The following is a 17,918-nucleotide window of genomic DNA, read 5'->3' as shown; positions in this document are numbered from 1 at the left end:
TAGAGGGATAGGTAGTATCCAATTATTGGGAGAGGGAGAGGAGAAAAGTGTTTTGGAGAGTAGAGAGGATTCTCTTTACGACTTAGGAAAAATTTTGCACAATAACACTTGTGTGTTGTGTATTGTCAATGTTTGTGTCTATGTCACCCAATGGTGCCATAAGGAGGTCTTTATATAGAGAAGAACCAAGCCATTTTCCTAATCGTTTTCCTTTTCCACGATTAATTAATTAAATAACACTTATTTAATTAATTAGCACAATTAAATAACACTTATTTAGTTTAATTTACACATCAATTAAATAACTATTTATACATTAAATCCAATTTAATGTATATATATTTAATTATCATAAATATCGTATGTATATGTGCAATACCTCTCTATTAATTAATTCTTTGTGAATCTAATTCACTTGAATTAATTAATTGAATCTTATTCATGAAGGAAATCGAACTCGAGATTTCCATGAGCAACGGAAATAAGATCATTCCAAATTACAATCATGAAAGAACAATACAAATTACAGTCGCACAGAAACATGCGGTTATACAATCAATACAAAATTACAGCATGAAAACTCAAATGAACAAAAAGAAAACTCTACGAACATTTGAAGATGCGTCTCCACGCTCCTTTGCACACGATCGCTCGAACAATAGCAACCTCAAACACTCGATCTACACGATCACAACATAGCACGAACACTTCACACTCAAACTTAGCGATCACCTTGGCACGACCTCCTCAGCAACACGAACGGTCTCCACAGAACCTCGACGGTGTCGATTTGAGTAAGACACCACCAAGAAGGCTACCTTGGTATTCTTGGCGTGAGAATCTAGAGGGTGGGCTCTATTCGAACTTGGTATGAGGTAGACGAAGGAGGAAACACTGATCGTGTACACGACTGGGCAAGTGGGAGATGGCGGAGACCTATCATATGGGTTAATTCCCAATCGTTTAGCTAAAGTTATGCAATCGTCTAACAAAAGCTATGTGATCGTTTAGCTCATCATTTAGCTCAGTGTTTGTCGTCTACAAACACTACACAATCGTTTACTTTGGGAGCGATCGTCTAGCAAAAGCTATGCGATTATTTAATAAATATTGTACGATCGTTTAGCTACCACTGCACGATCATTTAGCTCGCCCAAGCTGTCATTTAGTAAATCTATATTTACTTGACGACTACCGTGAGATTCTTTTTGCGAGAGAGAAATCTCAAAAAACTTTTTACGAAAACTTACTAAAATTAGAAAACCATTTTCCTTTTATCTCACGGTTACCATGAATCACCAATAACCATCCACTCAATTGGTTATTAAAGAAAAATAACTAATTATCCAATAATTAATATTATTATAAATATAAATGATAACCAACTTATCATACTATATTTATAATCTATAGTTTTAATATTTCATCTCATGAAACATATAAACCATAGTTCTTTTTCTATTCCATGGTACTTAATGTAAATCTCATTTACATCAATCCTCCACTAGATGTATCTCATACATGATATTTATTATATCATATATAATCAAAATACCTCTTGTCAATTTGAACATTTCAAATCAACACCAAGAACTGATCCTCGATTGAATCCATTGAGCTACCAAGAGGACCTTATGGACCTGTAGCTCGAAGCTTCAACGATACGTGAATAACTGAATAAACTTTTTAGTCACGGGTTCCACCATCCGTTAACTGTCAGGCACTTTACTAAAGACCGACAGCTGAATTCTCCTTACCAAAGATATATTATGTGTCCATCTTAACCAATCACCAGCGTGGCAATCACAGATCGCTCGTAAGTATAGCTGGGCCAATAACCATTATGCCCCTGTAGTTACATCTGTCTTCTTAAGTACCACTGATCCCTCTAATGAACATAAGTCATAGTTCTACTATGATTGAGTCTTCTCTTCCAAAGAGAAGCTATGACCACTATGTTCAAGCCCCAGAATCAGCCCTTTAGGGAGCAATCTCTCTACTTATCCCTGCTTCGGGAAAAAAGTGAATTCCATATTGTGGATTGAGTTCCCAGATCCCAGATTAGACAAGTCCCCAAAAAGGTAGGCATGTTGAATTGGCAATTTGGTCACTCTCACCCATATTAATCAAAGGACCGCCCTCAAAGGCAGGAGTTCCCAAAACACTCAGGATTGAGATCCTGTCACCTATGGTCGTTTAGGTGAGATACAAGTCTCTAGTATCAACGATATTATATACAGAGTCTAGTCATCTCGTGGTCCAGATCTTATACAAACTCTTTGTATAGGACACCCCCGCTCGCACGTCTTCACATGAATGGTCAGGATCTACCATCTGTAGTAGTTTACAATACTTGCAAAACTCTACAAAGCGGGTTGTATCCGTAGTGTCACAAGGATCAAGTATCCCACCTAAATCCTTATACTACAGACCTATTTAGGTTATCACTTAAGGCATGATCCACTTGTATATCACATATACATGCTTAAGTTCACATAAGATAACCAAGAAGCTTTGTTTATTGGATATGAGTAAATCCCAGAATTAAATAACACTTATTTTATTCATTAAACAATGTGTATCTTTACAAAACAACAAGACTCCAGGAGAATTAGGACACCAATCCCAACAATTCAAATATTAAGTTCCAATTTAATTTGAATTATAGATCATATCCACAATTAATTATATATCCTCTAGTGAGCTAACAAGAGGACCTGGTGGACCAGTAGATCAGAAGCTCCAACAATATGAGATTAATTGGCTAAACTCATTAACCAAGTTAATCAATATTCATTAACTGCGGTTACACTTAACTAAAGATCCACAACAACACTCTTCTCACTATAAATATATTTTTGTGTCTATGGATATAGAAGAATAACAACAGGTTAGTCCTTCATGAGTGTTTGTAACTCTAACTGGGTCAAATTACCATTTTACCCTTAGGTTACCTCTGGCTCTTTAAGTACCAGTGCTTCTCTAATGAACAACCTGTTTATGGTCTAACCAATAAACAGAAACCCCCTCTCAGGCCAATGAGAGGGTAGAGCCTTTTGTTCAAGTTCTGAAGACACCATATAAGGGAACACTCATCTACTTACCCTTAAGGCGATAAGGAGTAAATTCCATCTTTTATTATTATGTTCCCAACTCCCAACTCGATCTTGTCCCTAAAATGGTAGGCATATTGGGTCAACGAACTGGCCATCCTCACCCAGAAAAATCAACAGACAATCCCTCATGAACAAAAGTTCATAATATACTCAGGATTGAGACTAAGTTGCCTAGGTCATCCTATTTAAATAGAAACCTAACTAGTTAACGGTGTTACATCTAGTGGTTACTATTTCACGGTCCAAACTTATGCAAACTCATTGTATAGGATACCCCACTCGTATGTCAACTACACGAACACGTTGGATCATTACGTATGTATCAAATACAAAGTGGCTGTATTCATAATGTTACCAGGATAAGTACCCAACCTTATTCCTATACCATAGACCTTTAGGCTATATTTTGAACATTGATCCTCGTATGTCTCCACATATAGTTTAAGACTCATAAGATAGCTTTGGATGTTAGTTTATTGGATTTAGGGTTATTAAGACAAAATAGACAAACAACACAAACAATAACATTTGTTGAATTAACATCTATAACTCTTTATTGATGACAATTAATAAATAGCGTTTACTATCTACGAGTTTTAGGACATAAATCCCAACAAACTCCTACTTGAACTAAAACTCAAGTCAATGGATTGTACACGATATCATAAACTAAAAGGCGGGATTATTGTAAACAAATACAATAAACTAGGGCATCCATATACCCATTACACATCTCCCACTTGCCCTAGATTATACAATGTACATGTCTCATAGACCTAGACTCTCTAGATGACCCTCAAACACTTTAGCCGAGAGAGAGCCTTTGTAAATAGATCTGCAATGGCTACTGCTCCACTATTGTCATAGCATAAGGTGACGAGCAAGTCCATAGTTGGAACCATTTCCAAATCGCTTAGGAACTCACTAAGCCAAACTGCTTCCTTTGTTGCTTCACAAGCAGCTACATATTGAGCTTCCATAGTGAAATCTTCAATACATCTTTGCTCGATGCCACGCCAAACTACAACTCCCCTGTTTAGGGTAAACACTGATCCTGATGTGAATTTCCTAGAATACTTAGTTTAGAAATCAGAGTCGATGTATCCTGTAAGGATCAAATCCTTTCCTCCATACACTAGCTTATAGTCCCTCATTCTCCTAAGATACTTGAAGATGTTCTTAACTGCAGTATAGTGGTCTAAGCCTAGATTGGACTGGTACCTATTGGCTATTAATGTCAGTAAGGTACCCTACATCATTCCCAATAAGTAGGATAACGTCCACATAAAGTATTAGAAAAGCTACTTTATTGTTGATGATTTTCTTGTAGATATAAGGTTCATCAATGTTTTAGTCAAAACAAAAAGATTTGATCGTTGTATCAAATCTAATGTTCCAAGATCTGGATACCTTTTTCAATCCATAAATGGATCGATTCAGCTTACAAACTTTTTGCTCCTGACCTCGGGCTATGAACCCCTCTGGCTGAGACATAAAGATATTATTTTAAAGATTTCCATTCAAAAAAATAGTCTTGACATCCATTTGTCATATCTCATAGTCATAATATGTAGCTATGAATAAGAAAATTCTTATAGACTTAAGCATAGCAACAACGGAAAAACTTTCCTCGTAGTCAACCCTTTCCCTCTGGGTATAACCCTTTGCTACAATTCTAGCTTTAAAAATTTGTATCTTTCCAGCTACACCTCTCTTTCTTTTATAGATCCATTTGAGCCCTATGGGTTTTATCCCTTCAGGTGGATCTACAAGATCCCATACTAAATTGGAGTACATAGACTCCATTTTCAGGTCCATGGCTTTAACCAATTGGTCATTGTGTACGTCATTCATTGCTCGTTTATAGGACAATGGATCCTCAATACCATCATCTGGTATGACAACTTGAGTTTCAGTTAAACCCAAGAAGCGGTCAGGTTGTATCACAACTCTTCCACTACATCGAGGCACTCTCAATGAATGAGAAGGATGAGACTAACCTGAAATGTTGGCTCTTGATGAAGGACCAACTGCATCAACAACCCTTATTGATTCTTCAATAGCTTCACCTAATACTATTTGTCGGTAAAAACACTTTTTTTTTCTTAAGGGTCATAGAAAAGACCACCTCTCGTTTTCTTAGAGTAACCAAATAATTGGCATAATCTTGAACGATTTTCCAACTTCTTAGGATTTGTCACTAACATATGTGTAGAACAACCCTAGATTCTGAAGTAATATAAACTGGGTTTACACCCCTTCCATAACTCGAAAGGTGTTTTAGAAACACTCTTCGAGGGAACATTATTCAAGATGTGAACTGTAGTCTCTACTGTATACCCCCAAAACGAGTTAGGCAATTGAGCATAACTCATCATAGAAGAACCATATCGAATAAGGTTCTATTTCTCCTTTCTGATACACCATTCTGCTGAGATGTACTAGGTACTGAGAGTTGATATTGAATTTCATGTTCTATCATATAGTCCTAGAATTCTAAATTCATGTACTCTCCACCTCAACTAGATCAAAGTGTTTTAATTTTTTTACCTAATAGGTTTTCAATTTCAGTCTTACACTCTTTGAACTTTTCAAAGCCTTCAGACATATGTTCCATTAGGTATAAGTAATCATACCTTGAATAATCATCTATGAAAGAGATGAAGTATTTGTACCCTCCTTTAGCCTTTACATTTATTGGACCACAAACATCCAAATGTATGAGCTCTTAAAGTTCTTTGGCTTTATAACCTTTTCCACTAAAAGGTCTTTTAGTCATTTTTCCTTCAAGACATGATTCACATGGAGGTAATGAATCATATTCTAACTTGCTTAGAAGTCCATTATTTACTAATCTCCCAATCCTATCGAGATTTATGTGGCCTAATCTCAAATGCGAAAGATACGTATCATTGTTACTTGGAGAAATTCTTCATCTTTTTGTTTGAGTATTAACAGTTTTAAACATCTCATGATTTAAAAGTGCTTTTGATTTAGTTAGTCTTAACACATATAAGTTGTTTTTAGTTTAGCTGAACAAATAGTCACACCATTTTTCATAATGAACGCTTCATTTGAATTAAAAGAAACAGAGTATGATTATTCAATTAAATGGGAAATAAAAACAAGGTTCCTTCTCATTTGAGGAGCAATGTATAATTTTCTAAAAACAAAAATCTACTTCCAAAAATCAACTTAGCAACTCACCCTATTTGAGCTGCTGGAAGGAACTAATTCCTTGTAAAGAAAAATAAATGTGATTAGTGACTCCTGAATCAAGTATCCAGCCATCATGGTCGTTTTCCACTAAGTTTCTAGAACAAGTAAATCATATTTATCTTTTTTCTCTTTCTTCTTCTCAGCAAGGTACTTGGGGAAATTGCATTTCCAGTGACCATCCACATTACAGTTGAAGCATTTGCCCTTGCTTTTTTCAGTAGTGGGAGCCTTCCCTTTCCTTTCTTTCTTTTTCTAGATCTTCTTAGAACCGAAACTTGAAGGAACAAATTTAGTTCCAGAGGATGAACCCTTATGGAACTTTTTGGAATAGGCAACATTTGCCTTTCCTTCTACTGGTCCCTTACCTTTCATAAGGGACTGAAAAATCTATAACTCTTTTAGAAGGGTAGTCATATTGTACTATATTATGTACATAACCGCGTTGCTGCGAAATTGAAGAAAACTCTTCAGAAGAGATTCAAAATAAAGGACACCTGACTTTGCTCGTCTATGACCGCACCATTCATTTTGGCGACATTGAAGTGAACCATCAGGTCGAAAACATGTTCTCTCACTAATTGGCTATCTTTCATGTGCACATCATAAATGTACTTGAGGGCCTCGTATCGGATCTAAGAGGACGATTGTCCAAACATCTCCTAGAGGGACTCCATGGTCTGATGTGCAGTGATCATGGCCTCATGCTTCTTGGTAAGAATGTCAGGAAAACTTGCCAAGATGTAAACTCAGGTCTCATCATTGACCTTCGTCCAATGGTCATATGCATCCTTCAACGCTTGAGATGCATTTCGAGCAGGGATTGGAGGACATTCCTCCATCAAGACAAACCGTTGATCATCAATAACCAGAATCAAATTCAGGTTAGATTTTCACGTCGCATAGTTTTTCTCGATTAATTTCTAAGATATGATTGTGGAAGACATGCTGAAACATACAACAATTAATTGACCTTATTAGTTATCTTTTTCATAAACCATTACTTAATTATTCAATCAATTTAACACAAACATATTTAATCAAAGAATCCTAATTAAACTATTGATTTCAATTTTTTTCAATGATACTTCAGAGGTTTAGAGCAGCGACCATCAAAGGGTGATCAACCACTCCTCCTTTGAATAGAGACAATCTCAACAAATCACTAATACAAGAATAACTCTTATTCATATAGTTTTTAGCTACCGTTATTTTGGTCAATGATTCATTAACTGACTTAATTCATCCTGTAAGTGTGACCCTCCAATTTTTGAATCTCGGAGGTATGCTTCAACAAGCTATCGAAGGGAAAGACAACTATTGAAGATTAACCTAAGAAACCCTATCTATTGCTGGAGTTTGCATTGTTCCGACCCCTATGATTAGGCCCTCCAAAGGGATGGTCGCTCCAGGACGACATGCAGGCATACCATAGAAATCTCACAGTGCAATCTAATGGAGGAGAATGTAAGATACGTTGAAACACGTCCCTCTCCCATTTAATATGAACACTCACCCTATTCACCTTGTTATTGACTCATGCAAACACTTTTTGAAGGGAGGCCGCACCTAAGGCGACACAAAGTCGAGCATGAATCTCATAGTATGAACTCTTAAGGACGTGAGAGCTGATTTTTGATATATCATATATACCGACATCCTTCGACTAAAGTATTCTAATATTTTTAGGATTTTATTATACTTAGTTAAAACCCGCTAATGAATTTATCTAAGTCCTTTTAAATTTACTCAATATAATAATTATATTGAATAATTTAACAATATTTGATTTCATTTATTAAACTATTTTAATAAAATCAATCATTTATTGCATGCTTATAAAATATTTGCCCAATTCACCTTCCAGGTCAGTTCCCAGGTGGAGGTGTTCCGTTTCCGTCAGCTTTCATACCCCCTCCTAGACAAAACCTTCCATAGACAAAGGTCACTTATGGACAATTATTTTATAAATTTAATCTTTAAATTAAATTCATTTTAATCCTATTAAAACAAATTAAAGAGATTAACATATTCTTAATCCCATTAGAAATAACATAAGTCTAGATTGATCAATTTTAAACTATTTAAAATTAATTTGGACCTATAATTGTATGCAACTCTCGATTATAGATTTTAATCTATCCCATTAAAACTATAACTCTTGTATTTTAATGTTTTATTAAAATTTATAAATTTGCCTCTAAAGACATCGATTAAATACAACAATTATATTTACCTAAGTAATATCAAGCTCAATGCAAATTTCATTTTTATTTGATAAATATAACACTTATATAAATCATACATGAAAAACAAACATTCACATACATCACTCCGCAATTTATTATAACAATTTTAATATATAGTATGATGCATGGACATGCTTAGGTTAATCATACATCACTAACATAACACTTATATCATGATGCATGAGCATGCTAATTTAATCATGTATCTATAAAATATAACCCTTTATATTTATTTATGATGTATGTACATATCTATCCTAAGGTGGGTATTTTTTAATCTATATGACATACAATATGTAATATGAATTCAAAGATTAATTTAAACATACATCCAATGCATAATTAAATTAATTTAAATAACAAAAATTAGGCCAATTTTGGCACTCTAATGCAAAATTAATTGATTAAATTAATATAACTATTATATTAGTTTAACTAATTAATATTAATTAAATAATACAAAGGGAATTAGGTCAAAAAAGCTGCAGCCGAAATGTCCTCGCGCACGTCGCCAACACTTCATCGAAACTTGGAGCTTGCAAAGTTGAGGGCAGTGTTGCAACGCTACAACTGCTTTGTGTTGCGTCTGCCTTTGAGCGTTGCAACGCTGTGATAGCAGCATCGCGACGCTGAGCGGCAGAATGCTCATGTTCTGCATGTTTTCGACTTCGAACTTTCCTTGAACACCTCTGTTTCTTCCCAATCTCCTCAGAAATTGTTGCTCTTTTGATTGACATGGACTTGTAAACTCAAAGCAAGAATTAAATTGCCCAAAAAATACAATGGGCCCTTACATTTTAATCAAATTAAACGTAATCTAGTGCCAAAATCGAAAATATCTGATCTTGCAAAGTGACATTCAAACATTCCAAATGCAGAATATTAAATCCACATCTAAACTATTTTTTTTTCAAAAAATACAAAGAACGTGGATGCAAGAAATTTTCTCTGATACCAATTGAAGGGATCGAATCCCACAGTGGAAGCGTTGTAAACGCCTTGCATCCCACAATTCAATTTTTACATAAATAAATTTAGTATACTAAAATAGAATGTAAACATCTAATATAGCATGCTTTAGGGAAAAATATTAGAACCGTTCTTACCTTTGTAGATTCTCAAGCTTCACGAACAATCCTTTTTAAGTTCTAACGAATGGCTCCTCCAACGATATTGATCACAAATGATTTCCTGAACAATCTCGAACATTACCACGAGAGTAACCTCATTATTCTCTAGGATTCCAATTGAGGGATAGGTGTTATTCAACTATTGGGAGAGGGAAATGAGAAAATGATTTTGGAGAGAAGAGAGGATTCTCTTTGTGGCTTAGGAAAAATTTTGCACAATAACACTTCTGTGTCATGTATTGTAAATGTTTGTGTTTGTGTCTCCCAAAGGGGCTATAGGGAGGTCTTTATATAGAGAAGAGTTTTCTAATTATTTCCCTTTTCCACGATTAATTAAGTGTTGGGATTGGTGTCCTAATTCTTCAGAGTCTCGTAGTTTGCAATATATACACATTGTTATGAATAAAATAAGAGTTATTTTATCTGGCATTTACTCATATCCAATAAACAAAGCTTCATGGTTATTGTATGTAAACTTAAACATGTATATGAGATATACAAATGGATCGTGCCTTAAGTGATAACCTAAATAGGTCTGTAGTATAATGATTATGGAGGGATACCTGATCCTGGTGATACTAAGGATACTACCCGCTTTGTAGAGGTTTGAAAGTGTTATAAACTACTACAGATGGTAGATCCTGACCATTCATGTGGAGACATGCGAGTGGAGGTGTCCTATACCAAAAGTTTGTATAAGATCGGTCTACGAGATGATTCGTTTTTGTATATAACGTCGTCGATACAGGAGACTTACATATCATCTTAACGACCATAGGTGACATGACATCAATCCTGAGTATTTTGGGAACTCCTGCCTTTGAGGGTGGTCCTTTGATTAGTATAGGTGAGAATGGCCAGATTGCCAACTCAACATGCCTACCTTTTTGGGGACTTATCTGATTTGGGAGCTAGGAACTCAGTTACACAAGATGGAATTCACTTCTTCCCTGAAGTAGGGGTAAGTAGATAGATTGCTCCCTTAAGGGCTGATTCCGGGGCTTGAACATAGTGGCCACACCTTCTCTTTGGAAGAGAGGACTCCGTAATAGTAGGACTATGACTTATGTTCATTAGATAGATCAGTGGTACTTAAGGAGTTAGATGTAACTACAAGGGCATAACGGTTATTGGCCCAGCTGTATTTACAAGCGATCTGTGAAGGGTTATCGCATTGTTGATTGGTTGATTTGGACACATAATATATATGTAGTAAGGAGAATTCAGTTGTAGGTATTTAGGGGAGTGCCTGGTAGTTAACGGATGGTGGATCCCATTACTAAAAAGTTTAGTCAGTTATTCATGTACGGTTGGAGCTTCGAGCTACAAGTCCATAAAGTCACCTTGGTAGCTCAATGGATTCAAGTTGAGAATCAGTTCTTGATGTTGATTTGAAATGTTCAAATTGATAAGAGGTAATTCGATTATATATGATATTATCGGTATGGTGTATGAGATACATCAAGTGGAGGATTAATGTAAATAAGATTTACATTAAGAACCATGAAATAGAAAAAGAGCTATGGTTTATGTGTTTCATGAGATGAAATATTAAAACTATAGATTATAAATATGTTATGGTAAGTTGGTTATCATATATATTTATAATAATATTAATTATTGGATAATTATCTCTTTTTCTCTAATAACCAATTGAGTGGGAGCTTATTGGTAGTTTCATGGTAACCTGAGATAAAAGGAAAAATGTTTTCCTAAATTTAAAAGTTGTTGATTGAGATTTTCTATTCTCGGAAAGAACTCACAGTGGCTATCAAGTGAATGAGATTTACTAAATGACATTTGAAGAGAGACTAGATGATCATGGAGTGATACTATACGATGGTTCACTCAACTGGATGATAGCTAAACAATTATGGAGCTTTTACTAAACGATCGCGGAGCTTCTTCTAAACAATTGGGCATTGTCTATACGATAGGCCTTGTTATCTCTCACTTGCTCAATCGTTTACACGATTGTTCTTCCTCTAGTCTCGTCCTCTAACCAAGTCCACACAGATCCCACACTTATGGATTCTCACTCCGAGAATACCAAGGTAGCTATTGTAGTGGTGTCGAACTCAACTTGACATAATTCGAGGTTACTTGGAAACTATTCTTTGAGTTCGCGGTGTTTCTATGGTGGTTGCTGATTGTTCGTGATCTTGGAGATCACTGAGTTCGAGCATTCGTGTGTTACAGTCTTGGAGTCTGTTCGAGCGTTTGTGATCAAGGGTGTTGAAGATGAGTCTTCAAAAGTATGTGTAATTCTTCCCTTGATCTTAATAAAGCATGTTGTAATTTCGTAAATTGCATAGCCTGTATGTTTCCGTTTCTTGTACTGTAATTGTGTATGTTCATATACGAATGAAATTTGGAATGATCATTCTGTTGCTCATGGGAATCCTTATATCTGATTTCCTTCAATTGGTATCAGAGCCAAGTTGTTCTGATATTCCAAATTTCACTTCTGTTTTGAACTTCTTTTACAATCATGGTGGGTTTTTTGAATTTGCGTTTAATTGTTAAATGTGTTTGTGGATGGCGTTGATGAATGTTTATGGGTTTAATTGCCTCATTTTAAAGCTTTCTTTAAATTACAAAGTGTTAATTAGTAAGGGCCCCTGTGTTTTTGGGCATAATTAACATGCAATTGAGTATGTAATTCAAAGCGTTTGAGTTTGTCGAGTTGTTTGTGATGAAGTTTCAAAGCATGGAGATGCGGTTCTCAGCGAAGAAGAAAACCAAGAGTTGGTCGTGTCGTGTTGAAGGAAATCAGAAACGAGATTTCCATGAGCAGCGAAACAAGACTATTCCAAATTACAATCATGAATCAGAAACGGTTATACAAATATTTTGATAACTTGAAGAAATACAAGTTATTGTGGCTCAAAAGTTAGAATAATTAGGATCTTTAATGATAAAATCTCATCATTTTTAGAGGAAACACATGGAATTACTCAAACACTATCAAACTCATGCAAAAGAATGTTTATTGCTAAAATACTGTAACACTAATGCATGATATTGCAAGATCTCAACAAAGTCTAACGCATGATTAAGAAAAGTGTCGCAGGCAAAGTCTAACGCATGGGGCATGTGTCGGAGGGATTCAACGCAAGGAAGATTCATTGATTTAGGCTGTTTGTGTCAAATCACCACTTGCAAGCATGGGCATCTGCAGCGGGCGACGTCTGAAAAGCATCTGAATGTCAGGCGGCCGACCATGGTATGGAATTTAATGTTGCCAATTATCATGTTGAAGAAGACCGACGACTATAAATAGAAGAAATCCCACCAGATGAAGAGCTGAATCTTGGATCTTTAGCTCATTGCATAATTCTGAAATTTTGAGACCGTAGAGCTGTACTGTGGTGACAAGAAGAACAAGAGGGAAGAGAACCACCACCATCGCCGATTAAGGAGCAAAGAAAACTGAGCTTGAGAGAGACATTTCTTCCTATTCTTCCATAAGTGGTTGTACACGAACCAGAATTGAGCCAAAGAGGAAAAGAGATTGTACTCTGCGACTTGATTCCTTTCATTTCATCTTACTTATCATTTTCATCTTCTCATTTGATTAAGTGTTGGTTTTGTAAAGACAATCAGTTTCTTTATAAATTCACACATTTGATCTATCATAATTTGCCTCTGTTTATTTCTTGTTTATGTCGGATGCATCTATAACTTCATGCAAAATTCCGTTTCGAAACACTTAAACCAACTAAATATTGGTAAAAGCAGCTTTAGCTTAAATTATTCGAGAGAATAAGTAAGCCAACATCAAGTTAGAAACGCTTAGTACATCTAGAGATAGACACACTGATGTTTCATTGCATCCTGTGACTGACGCATACATCCTAGAGATAGGTATTGTATGATATTCGCATTGAGAAGTGCCGAATAGTGTCTAACGCATAACGGAGATAAACAAATCATCTCATTTGCATCATATTCTTGTTTGTGTACATGTAACTTAGATCGACGCATATCACTTGCATTAAACTCCATTTTCACACGACCCATCATTCTCTACTCGACACTTTTGTATCTTCTTGCACACATACATAGCAATTTAGTGTAAATAACTCGTTTCTACATACACTTACGATATTTCTACAACAGTTACAACGCAAGGCCTGGATTAGCTTTAATCTGAATCCCTCAGTTCGATCCTAGACTTACCAGGAACCCAAGTTGGATTTATACTTGGATCTGAGTCAGGAAAACTTGAATGTCTATAGAGGAGTATCATGCATCCTGTTGCACATCACCAACGCATCAACGCGTCATAAACGCATCATAAACACATCAGCGCATCATTCACATTTACACTTATTTTTCCAATTACTTTATACAATACACTCCTAAGCTCGAATCACGAAATAAACGAACAATTTTTTGGCATCATTGCCGGGGATTCAGCAACAAAACTAACCAGAAATTTTGCTTATATCTTTTGTAGGAAAACTTTAGCTGAGGGAGTATTACGAGCTACGCCGAAGCTTGTAAACATTTATGAGCAGGGAAAGCACCCCTGAACTTGTATACGACCCCAAAATTGAAAGGACCTTCCGACGAAGAAATAGATCTAATCGTCGCTGTAGGTTAAGGCAAAAACTACTCAGACAACAGACCAGGCAACAACAAATGGCAGACGAACAAGCGAATCATAACTTAGCTCAACAACTAGTCCACGGTGTGCAAAATCCTATCATAATGGTAAACAGTAGTACACGTCCCATGCGGGAGTATGCGTCTCCTGGGTTGTATGATTTCTCACTAGGGATCATATATCCAACACCAGATGGGACAAGATTTGAGATGAAATCTGTGATGTTACAAATGCTCCAAATAGCTAGACAATTTGGGGGTTCTCGGGGAAAAGACCCTCACGCCCACGTGAAATATTTCCTGGATATGTGCAACTCGTTTGTGATTCCTGGAATCACTCTAAAAGCTATCAGGCTATCTCTATTCTCATATTCTCTGCGTGACGACGCAAAGCAATGGGTAAGTTCTTTGAAGCCTAGAGAGATCACGACCTGAGAAAAATTGGTGGAGAAATTCAGGTAGAAATAATTCCATCCTACTACAAATGCAAGGAGGCGGAGAGAGATCATGAACTTCGAGCAGGAAGAATTTGAAACCTTGAGTGCCGCATGGGAGCGCTTTAAAGAATTAGTCAAGAATTGCCCCAATCATGGATTACCGTTAACCCTCCAAATGGAGAACTTCTATGGTGGATTAAACAGAGCGTCTCAAATGGCAGACGACGTAGCTGCAGCTGGTGGTAGCATGGATAAATCTTATACTAAAGCTAAGGAAATACTGGACCGCATAGCCAAGCATAATATTGAATGGGTGGATGACACTTATGACGCAAGAGCAGAAAGGAAGAAGCGATCTCAGAATGTGAATTCTATCGACTCTAACGCAATAGCCACGCTCTCTGCACAAGTGGCTACTATGACAAACCTTTTGTAGAATTTGTCACTGGGGAACGCATCAAACCCGCAAAAGGTAAATCAGGTAGAAACATTTGTACAACCCATGATTAGCTGTGTGGGCTATGGAGATCCCCATTCCTACTCTGATTGCCCACAAAATCCGCAATCGATATGCTTTATTAAAAATAACCCATTCTCAAACACCTATAATCCCGGATGGAGGAACCATCCAAATTTCTCTTGGACAAGTAATCAACAGGAGCCACACCACCCAGGGGGTAAACCAACAGCAAAGGCAAGGACCGCCTCCTGGATTTCAACCAACGAAGTAGTCGCACCAACAAATCTTTAATAGAGGAGGTCATGCGTTGAGTTCAACATCTTCGCTTGCTAAAAAGGAGTATATCATCCAGAATGGCGCATTGCTAAAAAGACAAGCGTCTTCCATTAGAACTCTGGTGATACAAGTGGGGCAGATTGCGAGTGAGTTGAAGAATCGGAAGCCTGGAGTCTTGCCCAGCAACACGGAAACCCAAGGGAATACCAACGGAGTAGTAGAGTCGACGCGGGAGGATGGCACAAATACGTTCAAGGTAAATGAGCAAAGAGTGAAGCCCTACGTTGAAGATGGTGTAGAACGAAAGAAGTCATCCCTCGTATTACGCAAAACAAACTGAGGCTTGCGACGAAGCATCCCTGTGTTCACATCGACACATATTCCAGGGACGCTTCTTCTACCTTCATTTCTTTTACATTATGTATTTTTGACTGCGTTTGTGTTTACTTTGATTGTTTGCTTGTCTTTGCGTTACATTTTAAGTTGATTGATGATTGTTATTGCTTTCTTAGTTAAGAGATTTATTTGATTTAAATAAAAAAAAATTGTGTACAACCGAAAGAAACTTATTATGGGAATAAAACTGACGCATTGGACTTAAGCCAACGCATGGCCCAAACCGAAAGGACACATCTCGAAAACACAAAACATTCAATTGCCTAGAAACCCTAGGCACGTCCTTTCGTCTACTTAATAAATAAGGATGTCAGGCACCACCTGACGTCACCACATCCTCTTCCCCCGACCTATAAAACGCAAACCCTTGAAATTTTTTCTTCTTCCACCTCCTTCAATCCTACCGCGAAAAAAACCTTAGCTCCCGAAGCTTTACCGCCTCTTCGATCAAGTTCGCTACTCCGGTTAGCCTTCAGCAACAATGTCTTCAGCATCTGACAGCCAAAACCAGTCACTGAGCTATGCAGGCGTATCGCCGGTAAGTTACTTCTCATCTTCTTCTGCTTCAATGTCGCCCCCCTCCAAACCCTCACCACACCTTAAAAACTTCCTTTCCAACCAAGCCTTCTCACGACGGGCACTCCTCCATATCTCAACGACCATCTCGGTCGAAGCCATTGAAACCCCCATAAATCCGAAAACCTCTAAAACCCACCAAAAACCCAAAATCGCCCCCAAACCTAAACCCCTAACTCTCACCAAACCGAGGCGACGACGCCCTTCTTCCTCCGCAGCTATCGAGAAACTCTACACATAGCCTGCCTCACCACCATTTATTCCAAATATTACGCCGTTGGGTGCAACGCATGACCCTATTCCCGCTCATCTCCACAACGCACCGACACCCGCCGTGCGTCCACTTCCCCCATTATCCATCTAATCCTTAGCCACCATTTACCCCATTGAAGCAGAAGAAGCTAGCCAACCCCTTCAGTCGCCTTCACCCATTGTCATTTCATCTCCTGGGTTGCCGCATACCCCATCTGGCACCCTACCAATCACTCCCCTCAAGCCCAACTCTGATAGTCCTGCGTCAGAGTGAAATAGCGCGGAACTTGCGGAATTGGCTCGAAGAGACGGGCAAGAAGTTTTTGGAATGATTTTGGCAAGTTTGAATCAGGTCCAAGTAGAAGAGGAACAAGTGATGCGTCTTGACCCAACCAACTCATCACTTGAAATTGATGAAATGGAGCGTTATGCGATGATGCTTGAAGCATAGTTGGAAGAAGAAGAAGAGGGAGAAAGGGAATTGGCTCGAACGCGTCGCAACCTCACCAATCTGACACGGATGATGGGCCATCGAAAGAAAATAGAGTGATGAAAAAAAGTAAATTAATTTTGGAGGATGAAGAAGAGCAGTTCGTATCTGGTCTTAAGGGTGCAACGCATGAGAACTACTCAAGGTCTAGATTATTAGAAAAGGAATTGGAGCAATACCATCCCGTATGACAAGGGCGAAGGAAGTCAGCCCTCCAAAAAGAGTTGGAAAATGAATTAAGGGAGCTGGTGCAGGAAGCCAAAGCACCCGAGGCGGGCAAACGCAAGGTAATTGATGTGTTACCTAAAAAGACCAAAGGGAGGAAGCGCCAATTTTGTGACATACTTGCCGAGAAGGGCTTCTTCCCCGAACGCAACCCATTACCGCCATATATATCTGAAACTGTGGAAGCAATGGGTTGGGGTCAACTATGCATTGGGCATATGAGGATTTGGCCCAACCTTGTCTGCCAATTTATAGCAGTGAGTTTGATATGGAGAGAAATACGACGTTCGTTGATGGTGTTTTGGTGTGCTTCTTAGCTGACAAAATTAATGAAGTGTTCAATATTATAAGTAACCCGAACGCAGAGGGAAACTGCATCTTGGAACATCCGACTCTAACCCAAATAGAAGATGCGTTAAGAGTAGTGGCCAAACCTAAAAGCAAATGGCAAACATCAAGAAGTGGAGTAAAGATCTTAGCTTCT

General features: G+C 37.5%; 1 non-coding gene across 1 annotated transcript; it reads right to left on the bottom strand.

Annotated features, from left to right (window-relative positions):
• Window positions 1-14,814: 14,814 nt before the first annotated feature.
• Window positions 14,815-14,918, bottom strand: LOC120080658. The gene has a single exon (XR_005482609.1). It is a non-coding gene; the product is annotated as a small nucleolar RNA R71 (small nucleolar RNA).
• Window positions 14,919-17,918: the final 3,000 nt, after the last annotated feature.

This window comes from Benincasa hispida, chromosome 6 (assembly GCF_009727055.1).
Source record: "Benincasa hispida cultivar B227 chromosome 6, ASM972705v1, whole genome shotgun sequence".
NCBI classification, from domain to species: domain Eukaryota; kingdom Viridiplantae; phylum Streptophyta; class Magnoliopsida; order Cucurbitales; family Cucurbitaceae; genus Benincasa; species Benincasa hispida.
Note: the sequence above shows the minus strand (reverse complement) of the source record. Positions and strands in the feature narration are given on the sequence as shown.